The sequence below is a fragment of the Pseudorca crassidens genome, chromosome 2 (assembly GCF_039906515.1).
Source record: "Pseudorca crassidens isolate mPseCra1 chromosome 2, mPseCra1.hap1, whole genome shotgun sequence".
Lineage (NCBI taxonomy): Eukaryota > Metazoa > Chordata > Mammalia > Artiodactyla > Delphinidae > Pseudorca > Pseudorca crassidens.
The window spans coordinates 126,069,407-126,094,532 of NC_090297.1; the positions used below are offsets into that span (position 1 = coordinate 126,069,407).

General features: G+C 38.3%; 1 long non-coding RNA gene across 1 annotated transcript in view; it reads left to right on the forward strand.

The window, feature by feature from the left end:
- Positions 1–10,621: 10,621 nt before the first annotated feature.
- The window catches only part of LOC137219677 (uncharacterized), a 29,834-nt gene continuing 15,329 nt past the window's right edge, over positions 10,622–25,126 (forward strand). The window contains exons 1-2 of the long non-coding RNA XR_010941200.1: positions 10,622–11,503; positions 24,255–24,305. This is a non-coding gene — a long non-coding RNA (uncharacterized lncRNA). The remainder of the gene's footprint in view (positions 11,504–24,254; positions 24,306–25,126) is intronic.

A 25,126-nucleotide genomic window follows, 5' to 3' on the forward strand; every position in this document is an offset into this window, starting at 1 on the left:
TTATCTATTTTATACATAGTAGTTTATATCTCTTAATCCCCTAACCCTATCTTGCCCCTCACTCCTTCCCTCTCCCACTGGTAACCACTAGTTTGTTCTCTATATCTGTGAGTCTGCTTTTTTCTTGATATGTTCACTAGTTTGTTTTATTTTTTAGATTCAACATATAAGTGATAACATGCAGTATTTCTCTTTCTCTCTCCGACTTACTTCACTTAGCATAATATCCTCCAGGTCCATCCCTGTCATTACAAATGGCAAAATTTCATTCTTTCTTTATGGCTGAGTAGTATTCCATTGTGTATATATACCACATCTTCTTTATTCATTTGTCTGTTGATGGACACTTAAGTTGCTTCCATGTCTTGGCAATTGTGAATAATGCTGCTATGAACATTGAGGTGCATGTATCACTTTGAATTAGTGTTTTCATTTCCTTTGGATATATGCCCAGGAGTGGGATTGCTGAATCATATGATAGTTCTATTTCTAGTTTTCTGAGGAACCTCCATACTGTTCTCCATAGCAGCTGTACCAATTTACATTCCCAGCAACAGTGTATGAGGGTTCCCCTTTCTCCACATTCTCACCAGCATTTATTATTTATGGTCTTTTCGATGATAGCCATTCTAATGGGTGTGAGGTGATATTTCATTGTGGTTTTGATTTGCGTTTCTCTGATGGTGAGTGATGTTGAACATCTTTTCATGTTGGAATGCATTCTTTTAAATTCAACATTTGTAAGGATGAAAACAACTGAAATACACCTTTAGAAATATTTCACATAAATTTTATTGCTTACTATCCTAAATTATTTTGCCTAGAATTTGTTAATTAATTTGATTTTATTAAATTATGAACCCGCCCTCTCTCATAGCTTAAGGTATCACATGTGAAACCATTTTTTCTCCAGAGCTCCAGACCATATATCCAGCTACCAACTGATCATTTTCACTGAGATATCCCTTTAGCAGCTCAGGTTGAAATGAGCTCACCATTGTACTTTCCAAACCTTCTTCAGTATTTCTTTTCTCAGTGAATGGTACTCTTTTATGCCTAGATTTCTGAACCAAACCCATGGAATCTATCTTGACTCTTCCCTCTCTGTTATCAGCCTCACAATTTCTCTATTATAATTCCTAAATATATCTAAAATTTGCCCACTCCATCTCCATCTCACTGACACAGCCTTGGATCAGACCACCATTGTGTCTCACCTGGGTAACTGAAAGAGCTTCCTAGTGATTTTCTCTGTCTCCAGGCCTTCCCTCACCCAGACCTCTAGATGAAAATAATGTGACGATTTACTTCTGTTACTGTTTGGACTATACATTTCCTATATAGTTCTATTTAATTATTAGTCTTGAGGGGTTTTTTTATTTGATTTGTATGTAAGTGTTTTATATTGATCATATTCTAGAGTTTTTCCAAATACTACATCTTAATAGCTATACTACTTAATTTTCACCATATTAAAAAAAAAAGCGATAAATCAATGCCATTCTTTTTTCCCCCATAGAGACCTTCCTCAGAGAATTTTTGTCTAACTGCCTGAACTACTTAGATCTAACACCTGGGGCTTCCTTTTATGTCTTCCTGCGTTAGATATACAATTGGCTGGATCCCATGTCTTCCTCTTTCTTGGTTTATTCCTGAAAGTGACAGCCTATGAGAGGGTGAATATGGGAGACAATTCTATAGTGTCTTCTTTTATTTTAACATCTTTATTGGAGTATAATTGCTTTACAATGTTGTGTTAGTTTCAAAGTGAATCAGCTATATGTATACATATATATGCCCATATCCCCTCCCTCTTGTGTCTCACTCCCACCCTCCCTATTTCACCCCTCTAAGTGGTCACAAAGCACTGAGCTGATCTACCTGTGTGATGCAGCTGCTTCCCACTAGCTATCTATTTTACATTTGGTAGTGTATATATGTCAATGCTACTCTCTCACTTCATCCCAGCTTACCCTTCCCCCTCCCAGTGTCCTCAAGTCCATTCTCTACATCTGCATCTTTATTCCTCTCCTGCCCCTAGGTTTGTCAGAACTTTGTTTTGTTTTTTTTTAGATTCCATATATATGTGTTAGCATATGGTATTTGCTTTGACTTTCTGACTTATATCACTCTGTATGACAGACTCTAGGTCCATCCACCTCGCTACAAATAATTCAGTTTCATTTCCTTTTATGGCTGAGTAATATTCCATTGTATATATGTGCCACATCTTTTTTATCCATTCATCTGTATATGGACACGTAGGTTGTTTCCATGTCCTGGCTATTGTAAATAGTGCTGCAATGAACATTGTGGTACATGACACTTTTTGAATTATGATCTTCTCAGGGTATATATCCAATAGTGGGGTTCCTGGGTCTATGGTAGTTCTAGTTTTAGTTTTTTAAGGAACCTCCATACTGTTCTCCACAGTGGCTGTATCAATTTACATTCCCACCAACAGTGCAAGAGGGTTCCCTTTTCTCCACACCCTCTCCAGCATTTATTGTTTGTAGATTTTTTTGAAGATGGCCATTCTGACCAGTATGAGGTTATAATTCATTGTAGTTTTGATTTGCATTTCTCCAATGATTAGTGATGCTGAGCATCCTTTCATGTCTTTGTTGGCAATCTGTATATCTTCTTTGGAGAAATGACTGTTTAGGTCTTCTGCCCATTTATGAATTGGGTTGTTTGTTTTTTGATATTGAGCTGCATGAACTGCTTGTATATTTTAGAGATTAATCTTTTGTCAGTTGCTTCATTTGCAAATATTTTCCCCAATTCTGAGGGCTGTCTTTTCGTCTTGTTTAGGGTTTCCTTTGCTGTGCAAAAGCTTTTAAATTTCATTAGCTCCCATTTGTGTATTTTTGGTTTTCTTTCCATTTCTCTAGGAGTTAGGTCAAAAAGGATCTTGCTGTGATTTATGTCATAGAGTGTTCTGCCTATATTTTCCTCTAAGAGTTTTATAGTGTCTGGCCTTACATTTAGGTCTTTAATCCGTTTTGAGTTTATTTTTGTATAAAGTGTTATAGAGTGTTCTAATTTCATTCTTTACATGTAGCTGTCCAGTTTTCCCAGCACCACTTATTGAAGAGGCTGTCTTTTCTCCATTGTATATTCTTGCCTCCTTTATCAAAGATAAGGTGACTGTATGTGCGTGGGTTTATCTCTGGGCTTTCTATTCTGTTCCATTGATCTATATTTCTGTTTTTGTACCAGTATCATACTGTCTTGATTACTGTAGCTTTGTAGTATAGTCTGAAGTCTGGGAGCCTAATTCTTCCAACTCCATTTTTCTTTCTCGAGATTGCTTTGGCTATTCGGGGTCTTTTGTGTTTCCAAACAAATTGTGAAATTTTTTGTTCTAGTTCTGCGAAAAATGCCATTGGTAGTTTGATAGGGATTGCATTGAATCTGTAGATTGCTTTGGGTCGTATAGTCATTTTCACAATGTTGATTCTTCCAATACAAGAACATGGTATATCTCTCCATCTATTTGTATCATCTTTAATTTCTTTCATCAGTGTCTTATACTTTTCTGCATACAGGTCTTTTGTCTCCTTAGGTAGGTTTATTCCTAGGTATTTTATCCTTTTTGTTGCAATGGAAAATGGGAGTGTTTCCTTAGTTTCTCTTTCAGATTTTTCATCCTTAGAGTATAGGAATGCAAGAGATTTCTGTGCATTAATTTTGTATCCTGCTACTTTACCAGATTCATTGATTAGCTCTAGTAGTTTCCTGGTAGCATCTTTAGGGTTCTCTACATATAATATCATGTCATCTGCAAACAGTGACAGCTTTACTTCTTCTGTTCCGATTTGGATTCCTTTTATTTCTTTTTCTTCTCTGATTGCTGTGGCTAAAACTTCCCAAACTATGTTGAATAATAGTGCTGAGAGTGGGCATCCTTGTCTTGTTCCTGATTTTAGAGGAAATGGTTTCAGTTTTTCACCATTGAGAACAATGTTGGCTGTGGGTTTGTCATATATGGCCTTTCTTATGTTGAGGTAAGTTCCCTCTATGCCTACTTTCTCTAGGGTTTTTATCATAAATGGGTGTTGGATTTTGTTGAAAGCTTTTTCTGCATCTCTTGAGAAGATCATATGGGTTTTTTTTGTTTTTTGGGGCTTTTTTTGTGGTACATGGGCCTCTCACTGTTGTGGCCTCTCCCGTTACGGAGCACAGGCTCCAGACGCTCAGGCTCAGTGGCCATGGCTCATGGGCCTAGCCACTCCGTGGCATGTGGGATCTTCCCGGACCGGGGCACAAACCCGTGTCCGCTGCATCGGCAGGCGGACTCTCAACCACTGTGCCACCAGGGAAGCCCGATCATATGGTTTTTATCCTTCAGTTTGTTAATACAGTGTATCACATTGATTGATTTGCGTATATTGAAGAATCCTTGCATTTCTGGTATAAACCCCACTTGTTCGTGGTGTATGATTCTTTTAGTGTGCTGCTGGATTCTGTTTGCTAGTATTTTGTTGAGTATTTTTACGTTGATGTTCATCAGTGATATTGGCCTGTAGTTTTCTTTCTTTGTGACATCTTTGTCTGGTTTTAGTATTGGGGTGATGGTGGCCTTGTAGAATGAGATTGGGAGTGTTCCTCCCTCTGCTATACTTTGGAAGAGTTTGAGAAGGATAGGTGTTAGCTCTTCTCTAAATGTTTGATAGAATTCTCCTCTGAAGCCATCTTGTCCTGGCCTTTTGTTTGTTGGAAGACTTTTAATCACAGTTTCAATTTCAGTCACAGAAGGTTGTGCTTTTCTAAGAATTTGTCCATTTCTTCCAAGTTGTCCATTTTACTGACATATAATTCCTTGTAGTAATCCCTTGCGATTCTTTGTATTTCTGCAGTGTCAGTTGTTACTTCTCCTTTTTCATTTCTAATTCTGTTGATTTGAGTCTTCTCCCTTTTTTACTTGATGAGTCTGGCTATTGGTTTATCAATTTTGTTTATCTTCTCAAAGAATCTGCTTCTAGTTTTATTGATCTTTGCTATTGTTTTCTTCATTTCTTTTTCATTTATTTCTGATCTAATCTTTATGATTTCTTTCTTTCTGCTAACTTTTGGGGTGTTTTTGTTCTTCTTTCTCTAATTGCTTTAGGTTTAAGATTAGGTTGTTAATTTGCAATTTTTCTTGTTTCTTGAGGTAGGATTGTATTGCTATAAACTTCCTTCTTAGAACTGCTTTTGCTGCATCCCATAGGTTTTGGGTCATCACGTTTTCATTGTCATTTGTTTCTAGGTATTTTTTGATTTCCTCTTTGATTTCTTCAGTGATCTCTTGGTTATTTAGTAGCATATTGCTTAGCCTCCATTTGTTTTTGTGGGTTTTTTTGGTGTTTTTTTTTTGCGGTACGCGGGCCTCTCACTGTTGTGGCCTCTCCCATTGTGGAGCACAGGCTCCGGATGCACAGGCTCAGCGGCCATGGCTCACGGGCCCAGCCGCTCCGTAGTATGTGGAATCCTCCTGGACTGGGGCACGAATCCATGTCCGCTGCATCGGCAGGCGGACTCTCAACCACTGCTCCACCAGGGAAGCCCCTGTTTGTATTTTTAACAGTTTTTTTTCCTGTAATTGGTATCTAGTGTCATATTGTTGTGGTCAGAAAAGATACTTCATACAATTTCAATTTTCTTAAATATACCAAGGCTGATTTGTGACCCAAGGTATGATCTATCCTGGAGAATGTTCCATGAGCACTTGAGAAGAAAGTGTATTCTTTTGTTTTTGGATGCAATGTCCTATAAATATCAATTAAGTCCATCTTGTTTAATGTGTCATTTAAAGCTTGTGTTTCCTTATTTGTTTTCATTTTGGATGGTCTTTCCACTGGTGAAAGTGGGGTGTTAAAGTCCCCTACTATGACTGTGTTACTGTTGATTTTCCCTTTTATGGCTGTTAGCATTTGCCTTATGTATTGAGGTGCTCCTATTTTGGGCACATAAAATTTACAATTGTTATATCTTCTTCTTGGATTGATCCCTTGATCATTATGTAGTGTCCTTCTTTGTCTCTTGTAATAGTCTTTATTTTAAAGTCTATTTTGTCTGATATGAGAATTGATACTCCAGCTTTTTTTTGATTTCAATTTCCATGGAATATCTTTTTCCATCCCCTCACTTTCAGTCTGTATGTGTACCTAGGTCTGACGTGGGTCTCTTGCAGACAGCATATATATGGGTCTTGTTTTTGTATCCATTCAGCCAGTCTATGTCTTTTGGCTGGAGCATTTAATCTATGTACATTTAAGGTAATTACCAATATGTATGTTCCTTAATTGTTTTGAGTTTGTTTTTGTAGGTCTTTTCCTTCTCTTGTGTTTCCTGCCTAGAGACGTTTCTTTAGCATTTGTTGTCAAGCTCGTTTTGTAGTGCTGAATCTCTTAACTTTAGCTTGTCTGAAAAGTTTTTAATTTCTCCATCAAATCTGAATGAGATCCTTGCTGGGTAGAGTAATCTTGGTTGTACATTTTCCCCTTTCATCACTTTAAATATGTCCTGCCACTCCCTTCTGGCTTGCAGAGTTTCTGCTGAAAGATCAGCTTTTAACCTTATGCACATTCCCTTGTATGTTATTTGTTGCTTTTCCCTTGCTGCTTTTAATATTTTTTCTTTGTATTTAATTTTTGATAGTTTGGTTAGTATGTGTCTTGGCAAGTTTCTCCTTGGATTTATCCTGTGTGGGACTCTCTGTGCTTCCTGGACTTGATTGATGGCTTCCTTTCCCATTTTAGGGACGTTTTTGACTATAATCTCTTCAAATATTTTCTCAGACCCTTTCTGTTTTTCTTCTTCTTCTGGGACCCCTATAATTCTAATGTTGGTGCATTTAATGTTGTCTCAGAGGTCTCTGAGACTGTCCTCAATTCTTTTCATTCTTTTTTCTTTATTCTGCTCTGTGGTAGTTATTTCCACTATTTTATCTTCTAGGTCACTTATCTGTTCTTCTGCCTCAGTTATTCTGCTATTGATTCCTTCTAGAGAATTTTAAATTTCATTTATTGTGTTGTTCATCATTGCTTGTTTGCTCTTTAGTTCTTCTTGGTCCTTGTTAAACGTTTCTTGTATTTTCTCCATTCTATTTCCAAGATTTTGGATCATCTTTAGTATCATTGCTCTGAATTCTTTTTCAGGTAGACTGCCTATTTCCTCTACATTTGTTTGGTCTTGTGGGTTTTTACCTTGCTCCTTCATCTGCTGCATATTTCTCTGTCTTATCATTTTGTTTAACTTACTGTGTTTGGGGTCACCTTTTCACAGGCTGCAGGTTTGTAGTTCCAGTTGTTTTTGGTGTCTGCTGCCAGTGGGTGGGGTTGGTTCAGTGGTTTGTGTAGGCTTCCTGGTAGAGGGGACTGGTGCCTGTGCTCTGGTGGGAGGGGCTGGATCTTGTCTTTCTGGTGGGCAGGGTTGCATCTGCTGGTGTGTTTTGGGTTGCCTGTGAACTTAATATGATTTTAAACAGCCTCTCTGCTAATGGGTGGGGTTGTATTCCTGTCTTGCTAGTTGTTTGGCAAAGGGCGTTGAGCCCTGGAGCTTGCTGGCGATTGGGTGGAGCTGGGTCTTAGCACTGAGACAGAGAACTCTGGGAGAGCTCTCGCCAATTGATATTACACAGGGCTGGTAGGTCTCTGGTGTTCCAATGTCCTGAACTCGGCTCTCCCACCTCAGAGGCTCAGGCCTGACACCAGGCCAGAGCACAAAGACCCTGTCAGTCACACGGCTCTGGGAATTCAGGCAAAGTCGGCAGGAATCAACTCCAAATATTAAGACCTCCAGCTTACTAACCAAGCAGAAATGCTTCCAATTCTGCAGTCTTTTCCTGTCTTCAAATATATTAATTCTAATCTCAAATTGATTGATAGTTTTGGTTATAGAATTCTAGGCTGAGTTATTCCCAAAAGCCAAGACATGGAAATAGTCTAAATGTCCATCGATGGATAAATGTATAAATAAAATGTGGTATATACACAATGGAATATTATTCAGTCATAAAAAGAAGGAAATTCTGTTTTTGTGAGAACATGGATGGACCTTGAGGGCACTTTGCTAAGTGAAACAAGTCAGACAGAGAAAAAAAATACTTCATGCTCCTATGTACAGAATCTAAAACAGCTGTACTCATAATGATAGACAGTAGAAAAGTTGTTGCCAAGAGCTGGGGGTTGGGGGAAATAGGGAGATGTTGATCAAAATGTATAAACTCCCAGCTACAATATGAATAAGTTCTGGGGATCTAATGTATAGCATGGTGGCTATAATTAACAATACTGTATTATATACTTGAAAGTTTTTAGGAGAGTAGATTTTAAATGTTATCGCCACACACACACACACACACACACACACACACACACACAAAGGTAATTATGTGAGGAAATGGAGATGTTAATTAGCCTTATTGTGGTAACCATTTTGCTATATAAATGTATCAAATCATGAAAAAATAAATTAATTAATTTAAAAAATCCTGGGCTGAAAACAAATTCTCATTGAACTTGAAAATATTGTTCTCTAGCATATGCTTTCACTGACAAGAAGTCTGCTTTTCTCCCTGGAGGCTATTTTCCCCCAGCTTTATTGAGATATAATTGACATATAATATTGTGTAAGTTAAGCTGTACACAGTGTTGATTCCAGGTATATATTGCAAACTGATTACCACCATAGTGTTAGTAACAAAGCCTTCAGATACAGACTTCCCTGGAGTTTTTTACGATCTGCTCTTATGATTTTTTTATGTTTTGATTTCTTTTACAATGATTTTCCTAAGTGTGATTCTTATTTACATCACTTGGCATTTGGTAGAATTACCCATTTTAAATTCACCCTCCAATTAGGAAAAAAAAATTTTTCTTGCTTTGTTGTTCTGATTATTTCTCCTCTATTCTCTCTTCTCAATACTCTTATCCTTTGGATTTGGATCTTCTGTATTCATCTCTTAAGTCTCTTATCTTTCCCCGTGTTTTCCCTTTCTTTATCTTTTCTTCCAAGTTCTAGGGAACAAACTAGATGATATGTTCCTATCCTTCTATTGAAGTTCTATTCTGGAAACTTGATTTTTAACTCAATCTGATACTCTCTCACGTCACATGTGAATGAAACTAAAGGCTCTGTTACAACCCCGGACTTCTTTCCAAACTGCTCCTGTCGTACATTTTCTACGTGGCTCCTGCTTGCTTGGATTTCCCTCTGATTTGCAGTCCTGTTTCTCACTTTTGCTTTCGGCACAGGAAATTCCTGAACAATATTTTGTAAGCTGCTCTGAGACATCTCTTTAGACCCCATAGGGTCTTGGCACCATATGTGCTTCTAAGAGCACTGCTACTCTCAGACCCATTTATGGTCAGCTGATCATTTGTGTTAAGGTGACTCCTTTTATAGAGTAGAGAACAATTTGTAAATTAAATCATCTCTCCTAACTTTTCTTTTGCCACAGTTACAAAATTCCTTGAGTCAGGTTTGATGAAACGAGTGGGCACTTCTATTACATGAGGTAAAAACAGTAAGAAAAAGTAACAGATTTCACGGCCACTGTCTTTCAGACCCCGGGTCAATGATTTGTGGCTTACAAAGCAGGCAGTTGTTCACAGTGCAGTAAACTGCCACAGAGGGCTACTGTCTCTGAGCATAAATTCGGGTGATTCATTTCTATTCCAGGCTGAATCAAAATAATGATAATGGAATTGATGATATGAACTGCATGAGAAATGAGCTGCATTTTGTGTTATAGACGTATTTTGTAGGTGAGAAAGCAGAACTCAGGGACGTCTTGCCAGAGGTTCACATCTAGTAAATGTCATAGCTTTGCATGTCCCTTCCTCTCTACATCTCCTTATACTCTCTGCTGCCTGAATTAACCTCCCTTCTTTGAAATAGCTAATGGCTATTTCAAAGCCATTAGCAGTAGAGCATGGTGGTTAAGAGCCTGAGTTCTAAAGTCAGACAGTTATGAATTTGAAATCCTGCTCCATCACTTAGAGACCTTGATTGACGTTAGTGACCTGCTCTATCACTGTGACCTTAGAAAGTGACGGTGCCCATCTAGATCCACTTTCTACCCTCTCCACCTTTCTCTCTTCCCCAGTAGTCTGACCTCAGCATATTTATCCACAGGCTCAGGACTCCTGATTGGTTTTTAGCTAAGTAGAGCATGGGAAGAGAATGAAGATGGATTATTTATCCCCCCTTGTCCTCCCTTGCATTTCCCATAGGCCGGCTGCATCCCTCTGTAGAAGGGGATCCTGTCAGATAGTCCTCCCGACTTGGCTCTCCTTCTGGCTTCTGCTAATCATTCTCTCCTTCTCCAGGGTTAGGATTAGTAATGGTCCCAACATTACTAGCATCAGGGTACTGCATTATTCCTTATGATTTCCTTACACTCTGCCTATACTTTGGCAAATAGGGCTTTTATTTAAACCTACTCCAGGGCTTCCCTGGTGGCGCAGTGGTTGAGAGTCCGCCTGCCAATGCAGGGGACGTGGGTTCGTGCCCCCGACATGCCGCGGAGCGGCTGAGTCCATGAGCCATGGCCGCTGAGCCTGCGCGTCCGCAGCCTGTGCTCCGCAACGGGAGAGACCACAGCAGTGAGAGGTGCGCGTACCGCAAAAAAAAAAAAAAAACCTACTCCAATTAACCTATTTTTGAGTTCTCCATCTGTTTCCTGCCAGGACCCCACAGATATATCTATGGCACTCAACTTTTTATGTAAAATGAGTATAAGAATATTATTCACCTTATGGATTTGTGGTGAAGATTAAAGGAGACAGTGGCCCTAAAGCATCAAGCATAATATACAGAAAGTACTTGATACGTTTTAGCTATTACTATTAATTGTAACAATGTTATTCCATTTAGGTTAAGGTCAAAATTCTCCTATTATTGACTATACTTTCAAGTTCAGTGTTTCTAATATTTATGCATACTGGGTTTTTCCCACTTTCTTTTCTCTTCTCTCTCATGCTTTGTTCCTTCAACTAACTAATATGCTTCTTAAAAGATAACTAGTAGGTTAATGCTAAAGAATCGTTTATTAATTAACAGGTTGAAAGAGATTCTGGTTTAAATATAGGTATGAGTTCCTATCGCTAATACAGCAGTCATGGACAAAAAAAGTAAAAATAAAAATACGTGTCTATTGTGGGCTATAAACTGAAACCTGCTCACAGGTTTCAGGTAAGAACTTAGTGAGTAAATTAATATATTCTCTGTATATGGAGGTAAGAACAGAAAATCTCTTTACAAATAGAATAAATCTAAACCTGCTTAGAACTGTGACGTTCTGGCAGGAGTTAGTAAGATGAACTGGTTGACCTTAGCTTTCCTAATCTTTCATTCTATGATTGATCTTGACAGAAAGAGAAAGTCACAGAGAAGCTGTCCAGGGGCAGGCCAGTCACCAGTACCTAACACCATGAAGTTTTAGCCTTTGTTCATCTAAATACAGAGCATTGCTTTGTACAAAGAAGAATGGAAAAACATCTCGGGAACAGATGTAAGAAAGCATTCTTTTCCTTTTTAGCAAAAATGTGGTTACCGTAGTCCACCACAGTCAGGACCAGAGGACACCATGCTGGCTAACGGAAACCAGATGCTCTGGTAAAGGAAGCCATGAATAAATATGAATTATTTTCAGCTGAATGACCTTCAATTATCTCACTGAATGTTGAGCCCCAGTCCTCTGCCATAATCTTCCTTTGGTTACCTAACGAAGAGAACAACAAAGGCACTCCATGATAGAGTGATTTATGGAGGACATGTACAAGGGCCATCTATGGTATGTGAGAAAGGGAGGGAGAGAGAGCTGGAGAGCAAGAGAGAGAGATTGAGAATTAGTTCAAGATCAAAAATAAAAACACAGGAAACACAGTTTTGTGGGTAGAGTCCTGGCTATGAGCCAAGAGTCCTGGGTTCCAGTCCTTATTTTGGTACTGATTCATTGTGACATACTGGACCACTTCAAATTATATTTATTATGAATCTGATCTCTTAGCCTCAGTATACCAAGATTTTCCCACCATTGCAAAATGGGCTGATATTTGTAGATTTCCTAATTTCCAGGAATGCTATGAGACTTGATAGTCATTTTCCTTCACACTAGCTCTACAATCCCAGCATTGTTTCCTTTATCTCTATATGGGACTATATGCTATCCTAGGCCCATAGTTAAACATCTTGAAGATGTCAAGCTTGAATAGTCATTTTCCTTTTCCCAAACGGAACTTGTTTTTAACCAACTTCCCTTTACCAAACCACTTTTCGTCACAATGGCTATATCTTAATATCTATTACATCCTTTTTTTTTTTTTTTTTTTTAAGAGGTGGTGGTGGTGGTGTGGTGGCAGGAACTCTTCGTAGTAAGAAAATTGTTAATGGGAAATGTAATCTTTTAGGGAAGATTTACTTGCAGACTTACCCCATTTCTTTCTTTGGATTTTGCTAAATTTTTCTCAGCAATTTCAACACCCACAAGAACATCTCCACCTACATATCTTACCAAATGCAGACAAAGTTAAATTCATCTTGTTTCTTTTTTCTTGATTCTCCTCGATTCTGTCTCTCTCTTTTCTTCCACTTAAAAATAATTTCTGTTTTTCTGATCTATTTCTCTTAACAGATCCATGATTTTTCTAGAAATCGAGGTTTGGTAGAGTCTTCTCCTCTCCCTTATTGTTTACTGATTCTGGTATAATCACTATCAAGAAATCAGAGAAGGTTTATTTTATGGTCCTTGACTGAGGCCTAAGGCTAAGAGGAGCTCTGGGAAATGAATAACAAAGACCAGATCCCATCCACTTTAACTTTCTCAACAAATATCTCTTATCAGTTTTCCTCCTCTGCCTCCTAGATAATCATTTTCTCCCTCTGGATATTTCCTAAAAAGCACGCAAACGTGCTATAATTATTTCTTCCATTTAAAAAACTGTGTCCCCCCCCCACGCCCCCACAAGAGAAACAAAAAAAACCCTTTAAAACTACTATATGAGTTTCCTAGGGCTGCTATAACAAAATGCCATAGACTGGGTGGTTTAAACACCAGAAATTTATTTTCTCATAATTCTGGAGTCTAGAAGTCCAAGATCAGGGAGTTAGGTTTGGTTTTTCCTGAGGTCTGTCTCCTTGGCTGGCAGATATGGCTACCTGCTCGCTGTGGTCTTCACATGGTCTTCCCTCTGTGTGTGTGCATCCCTAATGTCAATCTCTGTGTGTCCTAATCTCCCCTTCTTATAAGGATACTAGTCGTATTATATTAGCGCCCACCCTAACTGCCACATTTTAACTGAATTACCTCTTTAAGGGCCCTATCTCCAAGTGTAGTTGCATTCTGAGATACTGAAGGTTAAGGCTTCAACATATGAACTTTGCAGGGACACAATTCAGTCTACAACAGAAACCAACAGCAACAAAAATTCTAAGAACCAGTTTTTACCCCACTCCCTTCTACTACTACCACCTGATTTCTTGCTCCCCTTTGCAGAAAATCTTCTCAAAAGGGTTGTGTATACTTGCTGTCTCCAGCCTTTCCCCTCCCATTCTCTCAACACCACTCCATTCAGTTTTTTGCTTTCACCAGTCCACCTAAACTACTCTGGTCAGGGTCACTCACAATGTTGAAGATAAATCCAGTGGTCACTCTCAGTGCTCATTTTAATTGATAGAGCACCAATATCTGACACTGCTGATGGACCCTCTTTCTTGATACCCTCTACTCGTTTGGCTTCCAGAACACACACTCTCTTGGTTTTCCTCCTGCCGTCCTGGTTATACTCTCTCAATCTCTTTTGGTGGTTCCTCCTCTTTCACCAGAACTATTAATGTTGTAACAGCCCAGATTCTCCTCTTTATCAACATTTATCCCCTTGGTTAACTTATCCAGTTTCACACTTTTAAATACCATCATTATACTAGATTCCCAAGTTTATATCTCTAGCCCTCTGTCCAGAATTTTAAATGCCTATGTATCATTTCCATATGTATATAATATGTAAAAAATTGAATTCCCAAACCTACCCCATATGTTACCTCCTTGACCTCAATTTTTGGCAGCTCTATCTTTCTGGTTGCTGGGATCAACCATATTGAGTCATCCTTGACTCCTCTTTTCTCACATTCCATATTTTATTCACCATGAAATCCTATTGGCCCTACTAACAAATGTATTTAGAATCAGACCACTTCTTGCTACCTCTGTTACTACTAATCAGTGCCCAGACATGATCTTACCTCACTTGGATTACTGTAATTGCCTCCAAAATAGTCTCCCTGATTCCATACTTGACTCCCTAAAATCTATGCTCAGTAAAGCAGCCAGAGTGATGCTTTTAAAATGCAAGTCAAAAAAAAAAAAAGGCAAGTCAGATCCTGTCAGTCCTAGACCTAGAACCCTCCAATGACTCCACATGTCACTCACTGGAAAAGCCGGTCTTTATATGGCCTAGAGACCCTTCATGTTCTGCCCTCTCTTATATCTTTCATCTTATCTTTTGGTCTTCACCCCCTCACTTGCTGCTCCACTCACACTGGTCTCATTTGTTTTCTAGAACACAACAAGAACATTCCTGCCTCAAGGCTTTTGAGCTAGTGGGAGCATTCTTCTTCCAGATACTCACATAGATAACTCACTCCTTTCCCTCAAGCCTTTGCTTGTTATGTCCTTTTCATCAGGCTTGCCCTGACTGCCTTTTAAAAATTGTAAATTGCCTCAAACCCCACTCCACCCTTGTGATCCCTCTGACTTTATTCTATTATTATCTATTTAATTACTTATCTATTCAGTAGAACTTATCACTTTCTAATGTAATACATAATTTGTTCAATTATTATGTTTAATATTTTCATGTTTTTATCCTCTATAATGTCAGCTCCAGGAGGGTAGCAATTTTTTTTACCTGTTCACAAAGCATTGTGAACAATGGCAAATGTAGTTATTCAATAAATACATGTAGTTTTTGGCAAATGTAGTTATTCAATAAATACATGCTGGCAAATGTAGTTATTCAATAAATACATGCTGAAGGAATAAATGCATGATTTAAGAAAAATTAGCTCTAGAGGAGAAAATCCTTTAAGCTGAGTTCTCACATCATCGAGAGGATATTATATTTCTATGATCTGTGTCACTAACTTGGTGGATCAACAAAGACCCTCATGGGCTCTTTAAGACCTGGGGAAAAAGTTTTTAAAAAATAATTGAAAAAAAGAATATGAAAAAGAATATATACATGTATAACTGAATCACTTTGCCACACAGCAGAAATTAACACAACATTGTAAATCAACTATACTTCAATAAAATATAAAAAAATAATGAAGACCTGGAAAGACCACCTTGAAGACAAAACTTTCAAGGAAAGGTTGGAATCACCTCAGCAAAAGGCCACACTGCCTGAAGTCTCTTGTCAGTATAACTCTCACTCGAACGGACCACAGTCCTAAAGTCTGCCTCACATTCTCTGACGTTTTCCTCTACTATCTTTCTCCATCTATGGTGAGAAACTATAGGTGACTTAACCATGAAAGTCATTGGTCATCTTGATTCTGCCTGTTTGTTCACTCCTGACACTAAAGGTCCTGCAGGTGTCATTCACTAACTCACTTCCAATTCATGCTAGCCTCCCATCCAGGTCTTTGATGACACATTTTACCATATTGACTAAAACAGGCAGCAATATTTGTCACATTTAATAGTATCATGACATTTTAGCAGTCACCTCCTTCTGGAAGATGTTTATTCAGTTTTATACTGGTCCAAATTCATCTCCCAGCCCCGGTCTTCTTCCTCTAACTTACTCTTTGTATTGTTTTAGGTTAAGCTTTTGAAAAAACAGCTCTGATTTCATGAGACCTTGAATAGCTCCCAAAGACTGCTGAATAAATTCCAAATCCCTTCGCTTGCTGTTCAAGGCTGTCTATAATCCAACCAGAGTCCACCTTATCAGCCCCATTTTTCACTATGTCCCTATGCATACCTTAAACCTTAAACAAAATGGAACACTTGATACTCATTGAACAGATCTAATAGATTTCCTGCTTTCATGCCTTTCTCATATTGTTAATTCCACTTAGAGTGCCCTTTCTCCCTTTCCACCATCTGAATTGCTTCTATCAGACTGAGTTTGAATACCATCTACTTTATAAAATTACCCTAAAACATCCTTCAATGAAGAGATATTTCCTTTCACTAAACTCCCACAGCGCTTTATCTGAACCTCTCTTTTGGCAATGATCACTGCTGCTTTCCGTTATATTTATATGTATAGCTGTCCTTTTTTCTCTCTGCCCACTCCCTTACCCACACTGCCCCTAGACAGAGAGTTCTCCCTCACCAGGGTGGATTTTATTATCCTGGGGTCTTCTACAGTTCTTAGCTCCATGCCTAGCACCTCAGAGTCACAGTTATGAATCTGTTGAATAGATGTTGAATAAGTTTCCAATTTTCTCTATCAGGTTGTGTAACTCTGTACTGCCTCCTTTATCCTCCTGTATCCCTTTGCTCTTATGACACCCTACTCTTCTGCCATCTGTTTTATTTTCCTCTCTGGTTCTTTTTGGCTTTGACTTCATTTTAGATCTCATGCTGTAAGCTATCCAGTAAAGTATGTACGTAAATTAGTAAAGGCCTCAAATCATTTCCTCGTGTGTACACTCACCAAATTAGTGAATGTATATTTAATGCAGAAATACATATTCTGTTTATAGCCCTAATCTTTGCATTGTGTGTCATACAGTTTAAAAGTGGGCCAATATTTATTTTCTCATACAATTGTGAAGGTCCAACTGGAAATTCTTAAAGAACAGAAGGCGTTCTGATTTTTTCTTTTGGTGATCAGAAGTACTAAAAACCAAACATCTTGAATGATCCCTGCTGGTCGTATTTTCAAATATCCTCTCCTGGTGTAAGAACATGTGACAAAGATTTGGCTTCAGATATTATGGTTGGTGTGGTAAACAGTTTATATGCTTAGATCCCTTCTTGTTCTTGGATACTTGGGGTCCTGAGTGAGAGGAGGAAAGGTTTCATATCACCAGAAAGAGTGAAAAAAACAATAACTGGCTTTGCTGGCATACATTCATTTTGGCAGGCTTTTCTTTCCACTTAGAGGAAAGTAACTGTCTGAGAGCTGACTAACCAACTAGCATTTATTGAGCATCTACTCTGTAACAAGCCATGTGCTAAATTAGAAAGAGACTCATCCTTGTAATCACTTTCTTCAATCCAACAGGGCCAAATTTAATCTACTCATTAAACAAATGTATGGATCCTTTGCTATGTACCAGGAACAGTGCTAGGCACTGGGTATATGAAGGTGAATATGTCTGGTTATCTGATTTCAAGGAACTTATAATATAGGATGAGAAATAGACAAAGAAGAATGACTATGAAAATTTAACCACAATACAAGGCCAAATGTAGTAAAATAGCCAGTGAATGGTAGAGTCAGTGAGTACTGAAGGAGTTTGCAGGGAGATGACTTTAGGATGGGTGGTTTAGGGGGCCTAGAACTGAATCCCCAAACCCAGCCCAACTGATGATTCCAAAAATTCTATTGCGATTAAATTCTTGTTCTATAGTCCTGCAAGTACAGAGTCGTAGGTCAGCTTATTGTGAAGAATGTTCTGATACCGTTTTTAGAGTTAAAACTAAGATAGCTGCCTGGATTAATTTTGGGGTATGTGACTCTCTGACCCTCTGAACAGAGATTGTATTGACATCCTGCGCAACTATGAACCTTCCCTTTCTACTCTTTGTGAGACCTTAGGAAATAAATCCTAAATGAGTGTGGCAAGAAAGTCTGTAAAATGATCTGCCTATGATTATTAAAAGGTAGTGAAGTCTCTCTAACCAAAAGATGAGTTCTTTGCATCTGGGAAAGAGAGAGTTGGAATCTATTCTGTATCATCTATCATAAGCTTCTAGCTGCGGTCAAAGAGTTGAATATTTATTACAAGCAATGATGGAAGAGGCAAGAAGAGCCCAGTTTGATTTCCAGATCTAAGGCTGCATTTTGAGCCGACACTTAGAAAAATGCTTTGACTTAAATACTGAGCCAACTTGATTTGGAACTGTCACCACCAAGAGAGAAAATATCTGGAATACTTGCAATGTCATTTCTGGGTAGTCTGTCTTTTATGACTTGTCGTGCATTACTAAAGAGAGACAAGTGAATACTGTGTAGGATTGGGGACTACATGAAACCATTAATGCTGTCATAGCAGGCAGAAACAAGACCACCAGGCAGAACAAAAGACCACCCAACACAAAACATGAGTTCCCATTAGCAACATTGTTGAAACTGTATGCTCTTGACACTTGCATTTCAGAATGTTGAGCCACCAAGCACGCTGTAGGATAATTACTGCTTTGTGATGATATTTAGTGACTCTCACAATGTGGACCACCAATTCTGGTGTGGGTTTCTTCTTTTTTATTAGCACCATCTGAGAATGTCTGTGGTAGAGACTTTGGTGAATTTCGTCTGTCCTGTGGCCAAAGGAATGAAAGGAAGAACAATTTAGTTTGTTAATAGGGAAGAGTTCAGCAACAAAAAGCCCATGACACATGTCTGAAAGAGGCTTCATTGAGGGCTTTTTTTTCTCCTTTTTTTCCCAAACAAATCATACCAGAATGTTTTACTACCACTTCTTAAAGTACACTCTGTATGCAAATAGTCTTGTACTCATTTCAGAGCTGTGGTGGGATCTTTTTATCCAGCAAAATTTTCTGGTCACTATTTCTATCTCAGACAGACCGAGCTGTCTCCCATTTAATAAAACAAACTAAAACAAAACACTTCTCTTTTTCCCTAGAAGAAATCAATATGATTGCTCAAGATAAGTTCTTTACCTTTTATTTTATTTCATGTTTTGTAAAGGAAAAGCCAGCCCAATTTCTCTCCATTTCTCCCCTTGTTCTCAGACTCTTTTCTTTGCCTTTATATCATTTTATTCTTCTTCTTATACTGAGTGTCTTGGTCAAATTTTTAAATCTGAATTCACCAATACTAATTCTTGTCTAACTTATTTCCTGATGGCAAAATTTTTGATGAGTTTTTTTTATTGTTGATACTTTCTCCTCTTGTATTCTAGTTTGCTCAGTTAACATTTCGTCGAAGTTTATTTACAGATTTCCCTAGATGTTCACAATCATTATCCAACTTCTTTTCTCTCTCACATTTATGATTTCAACACCTTTTACATTCAACTTATTTTTAAGGAAGTTTCCATTTTATTTGAGAGTTTTGGGTTCAAAGAGAATGAATAACTAATCCTTAAATCAGTAACTCAGCAACTTAGTTTTCTAATTGGAACTTACTTAGTTTCCAGATTTTGTTGTGAAATTGATTTAGCATGGTATTGTTGTCATTGTTCATAAAATTAATATTTAGTGGAAGCAACAAAGAAGTACCTTAACAATATCATAGAGAAAGGTTGACTTTTATATCTAACACATAAATCTCTTGATTCAAAACCTTTGACAAAAGTAAATCAAAATTGAGTTATCTTTCTCTGAAACTAATCTCTAGAGCAGTGTCACTAGTAGAACTGGGGCTCTTTAACCATTCCAGTCTGTTGCTTGAGTAAGCAACACTGCTGTGTTACAGGCAAGATTCTGGTCCAGTTAGTGTTTGGTCAGAGGGGATACACCTTCTAAACCTTTCCAATTCAATGAGAGCAGAGTAGTAGGCGTCTTACACAGTGCACAACTATAAATATTTGATGAACAAATGGCAAGAGATGAACACATAACTAGAGAATGATATAGACAAAAGAAGAGGCAAAATTGTAAAAGAGCTAGATCTGGAAGGAAAAAGTCATGAAATTTTTGGATTTTATAGTTGAAATCTCTGTTTCACCTCTACATATGCATGATTTGCTTTTGAACCCACTGTACATGCCACGATTCCCAGGAACTCATCCCAAATTGAATTCCATCCTGGAATTCTGAGGTTTTCAAATACTAAATTATTCACCAGTTATGGAACAATCCAAATTTCTCCTCAATTTACTCAAGCCTCTTCTGACCATCATTTCCTGGGTATCCTTATAAGAAATTCTGAGTTTCTCATGTTGGTATATAAACTCTCTGGCTTCACTTGTGTGAGTTTATCTTCTTTCTCACTCAGGAGATTTCTCTGCTTTCCCATGCCCTGCATCATTCTTTCATCTGTAGGGGCTGATCTGTCCATTTCCTGTGGGGTAGACGCTTGGCCCAAATGTGTGTAATTATGAAGTTTCCCCTGGGGTGTAGGATGGTGGGAGGGGTAGTTCTTGGTGCCTGGTGTACGCAGTCTGTGTCTCAAGAGAAGAATCATAGAAAACAATTAACTGAGCATTTGTCAAAAATGCTGGCACGTGCATATGTCTTTTAGCTCCCAAAAGATTTGTCTTCTGCTTTGCTAACCTCAGGATACTGGCCAGACACAGGGAAAGACTGCCAAGCACATCCAGCTCATGTAGCAAGAGGTTGCTCCACTTGACTATCTGGAAATCATTCTTTCACTCACTTGGGAGGTTCTGGGGCCTCTTTATTTCCTCAGAAACAAGGCCCACCCAAATGATTTCAAGGGTACGTTGCAGCACAGTTTTCACAGGCAGACAAGCTGTGAAAGTTGGAAATCTGCAGCTCCTCTCCTTCCCCATTTAGTGCAGAACATTCTTTTCCCAACCACATAGGTTTACAGTCTCCCAAGACCTTTCTCGTGAAAGGCAATAGAACCCAGTGTCAAGTTAGGTTAAGATTAATAATTAGGAGGATCTGTAGCTACTGAGAATGAAGTTTCTAGATGAGCATCAATACTGACCACAGGAGGTGAGGGTTTGCCTTTTTTCTATCTGTTGTCAGGAATGATGAAGAGAAGCAGAGGGCTCTGGTTTGCCTCTCGAGTTCTCAGCTCCATTTCTCAGTGTTGAGAGTGGTGCACCGGGTAGAGGATGAAGCTTCCTTCCTATTTCTCTTTCACTGGTGGGCTGATGGTGGCTCCAAGTTGTCTGCAAGCCGAGGACACCAATGTGAAAATAAATTCCATCTTTCGCTCTGAACTTCTCTTCTCCTTATCTCAGATCAAAATGGCCTTTCTTTATCAAGCACATATAATAAAACTGTGAAAGCATGACCAATAAAAAATAGAAATTCAGTGAAAATAAATTTATGCCTGACGGTTCTTTTTTTCCCCATTTCATTACTTCCTTTCCATTCTCTAAACTGGAAGTAATATTTCAGTAATGGTCTTTCTAGTCTATATCTCTAACCACAGCACTTTCTTGCTTTGAAACTTCCAATGGCTTGCCACCATCTGTAGAATAAAGTAAATGGTCCCTAGCATGATGCCACACACCTGAACTCAAGCCTTGCTGAATTATTCCAGCTCCCTAAGCCAGCAGGCCCTTTTCCGTTCTGTTCCCGTGCACAGGCTACTCTCTTTATTTGGAATGCCTTCAGTTCACTCTGCTTCCAAAAACACTACTTCAAAATGCAGCTTGGAAATCACCCCACTCACAAGCCCTCTTCAACCATCCCTTCCCTCTTCCCCACCAGCGCAGTTGTGCTTGCTCTTGGCACCATGGAATTGTGTACGTACTTCTTTTAAAATATACCATACTGTTTTGCCGGTGTTATTATTGTTGTTGTTCATTTGCATGTCTCCTTCCCCAGTAGAATGTGACCTCCTCTGGAGCAGGAGTTTCTTACTACTGTCATATTAACCTCAGGAGTTCTAAATGCCGGCCATAACTGTGGGTGTCAGGAGCCAAAGTCTTGCAAATACTTAGTGATTCCTGAGAAATAGTCTCCACTGAAGATGAAATTGGTGTCTCCATTCTGTTTCCTGTCCTACGTCTGTTTCCCATTCAGTCAACAAACACTTATTGGGCACTAGTTGCTCTTTATTCTTTTCTTTAATTTTTGATCTTATCTTTCCCCTTTTTGTGGGAAAATTCTTAGACCATAAATCAGAGAACTTTGATTGCTGGCTATGTAATTTTCAGGCAAGTCTCTGAGCCCTAGTTTCCTTATTTATGAAATGGGAAGAATAGCACCTCCCTACCAGAACTTACAGAGCCATTGAGTAAATCAAATAAAGCAATTTCATGAGTAACTTATAATAATTATATTTTCTACTTGTATTGTTTCTGGCCTTTAACTGTCAATGTCTTTCCTCCATAGTGCTTCTTTCTTAACAGTGTATTTTCTTCCTGCTTGTTAACTTTCCTTCTCTTTCCATAATATTCTTTTCATGCTCCTCTTTCACAAGTGCCACCCTTTTCACTGATGTCTTCAAAATCATTTTTGAAAGTCAGTCACTGTACATCACAGCTCCTTGGGACTGTCACATTCTTTTTTCTCTGCTGCCCTATTAGCTTCCTTATAAACATCTTAAAAAATGTTTTTTCCTTTGGGAAAAACTTGAAAATTCAGGGGAAATTTAAACTTGTGCCTGGAATCAAACAGATGTACAATTCTCCTTTCAGAGGGTTGTGATTTTTGAGACTAAGGTCCTTAATGACTAGCAGGAAGGTTTCTAGGGTTCAGTTGATCAGGGACTGAAAATTCTCTTCTCCCCTTGCTGCTGTTATAATTAATGGTCTGACAACATGACTAAAATTTTGTCCCTTTCCTATTTCAGTTATTCTTAGTTCTTAATTTTTATTTGCTCAATAATTTATTTGTTCAATATTGAGCACCTACTTTACACCAGACGTTTGCTTGGTATTGTGTTATTTTTCTTTTTATTAAAGTATAGTTGTATAATATTATGTAAGTTTCAGGCATACAATATAGTGATTCACAATATTTAAAGGTTATGCTCTATTTATAGTTATTATAAAATATTGGCTCTATTCCCCATGTTGTACAATATATGCTTGTAGCTTATTGTATACCTAATAGTTAATCCCCTACCCCTCTTAATCCCCTACCCCTATCTTGCCCCTCCCATCTTCCCTCTCCCCACTGGTAACCACTAGTTTGTTCTTTATAACTGTGAGTCTGTTTCTTTTTTGTTGTATTCACTAGTTTGTTGTATTTTTTAGATTCCACATGTAAGTGATATCATACAGTACTTGTCTTTTTCTATCTGACTTATTTCACTTAGCATAATGCCCTCCAAGTCCATCCATGTTGTTGCAAATGGCAAAAGGTACTGTATTTTTATGAAAGGCATGGTCCTCACTCCCAGGGAGCAAACAGTCCAGTGGGGATAAAAGGGATCATGCTGGTGATTACAAGACATATTTGGGGGACACATGGCTGAGTTTTGGTCTGATTTGTTCCCTGATATATGCACAGCAAAGGCAGTGCCTTGGACATAGTAGGTGCTCAATAAATATTTGTTGAATTTATGAATACATTTTGAAATTGAAAATGTTGAATATGAGTTAATCAGTTAAAGGAAATGGAATAGGGTGTTGGAACAGGCAAAGGGAACAGCATATGAAATGGCCCAGTGGCAATAGAAAGCATAACAATTATGGGGAACTACAGATTTCTTTTTGGCAAAGGCTTAGAGTGAGGGATGGGTGTGATGAGAGTTGAGCCCAGTAAATCTAGGTGTTCCTTGATAACGACCACCAACTACTATTTACCTTCCTTATATCAGGTGCTTTGCATACATTATCTTAAAACCTTACAACAACCCTATGAAAAAAACTAATATTCAGCCTCTTTTGTTCATTTCAACCTGATTTCACTTAACTACAAGTGGTTGTAGTATTTGAGAACTGTAGTATACTTGACCCTGGCCATATACTTCTCTGATGACAGACAAGGTGACCAGACCCCTGCACTTGAGTTCAGCTGCCTCTGGAAAAAAGACTTCAGGTTTAGAAGTGTTCTTTCAGCTGCTCTCAGACTCTCATTCTCTGGGAATAAATTTGAGAGGACCCTAGGTAATAAATGATCTGTAGCTTTCAACTGCGGTGCAATGTTTCCTTGAGCAGTTGGATGCCAAATTTCAGTAAAATGTGGAATAAGTAAACCAGAGGAAGTCTAACTGGAGCATAATTCTACTTGGAAAAAAACCTCTGGGAAAACACTATGTTCTCTGACTAAACCATCAAAAGGTATGAGTTTTGAAGTGGGCTAGAGCAGAAGAGCAGCAAAATTATGACTATTTTAAATTCTAAGAACTTTCAAATTACTGGTTGGAAATTCACTCTGGGGGTTATCATTAAGAGGTTTCAAGAGTCTTAGACTTCTTGTATTGGAAAGGATCTTATAGATCTTGAAGTCTAACTTCCTTGTTTTGTAGATGTGGAAACTGAGGTCAAAGAAGTTCAATGTCCCATAGCTGTGCATGGAGGTCAGTGTTCTCTCTACTGTACCACATTATCTCCTGATAACTTTAGGTATTACTATTCTAACGTGAAAAGCTCTTTTTTAAATTTTTTTTAACATCTTTATTGGAGTAAAATTGCTTTAAAACGTTGTGTTAGTTTCTACTGTATGACAAAGTGAATCAGCTATATGTATACATATATCCCCATATCCCCTGCCTCTTGCATCTCACTCCCACCCTCCCTACCCCACCCCTCTAGGTTGTCACAAAGCACTGAGCGATCTCCTGTGCTATGTAGCTGCTTCCCACTAGCTATTTTATATTTAATATAAATATATAATATTTATATTATATTTGACATATATATATGTCAATGTCACTCTCTCACTTCGTCCCAGCTTACCCTTCCCCATCCCCGTGTCCTCAAGTCCATTCTCTACGTCTGAGTCTCTATTCTTGTACTGCCCCTAGGTTCTTCAGAACCATTTTGTTTTTGTTTTTGTTTTAGAGTCCATATATATGTGTTAGCGTACGGTATTTGTTTTTCTCTGTTTTACTTACTTCACTCTGTACGACAGACTCTACGTTCATCCACCTCACTACAAATAACTCAATTTCATTTCTTTTTATGGCTGAGTAATATTCCATTGTATATATGTGCCACTTCTTCTTTATTCATTCATCTGTCAGTGGACACCTAGGTTGCTTCCATGTCCTGGCTATTGTAAATAGTGCTGCAATGAACATTGTGGTACATGACTCTTTTTGAATTATGGTTTTTTCAGGGTACATGCCCAATAGTGGGATTGCTGAGTCATATGGTAGTTCTATTTTTAGTTTCTTAA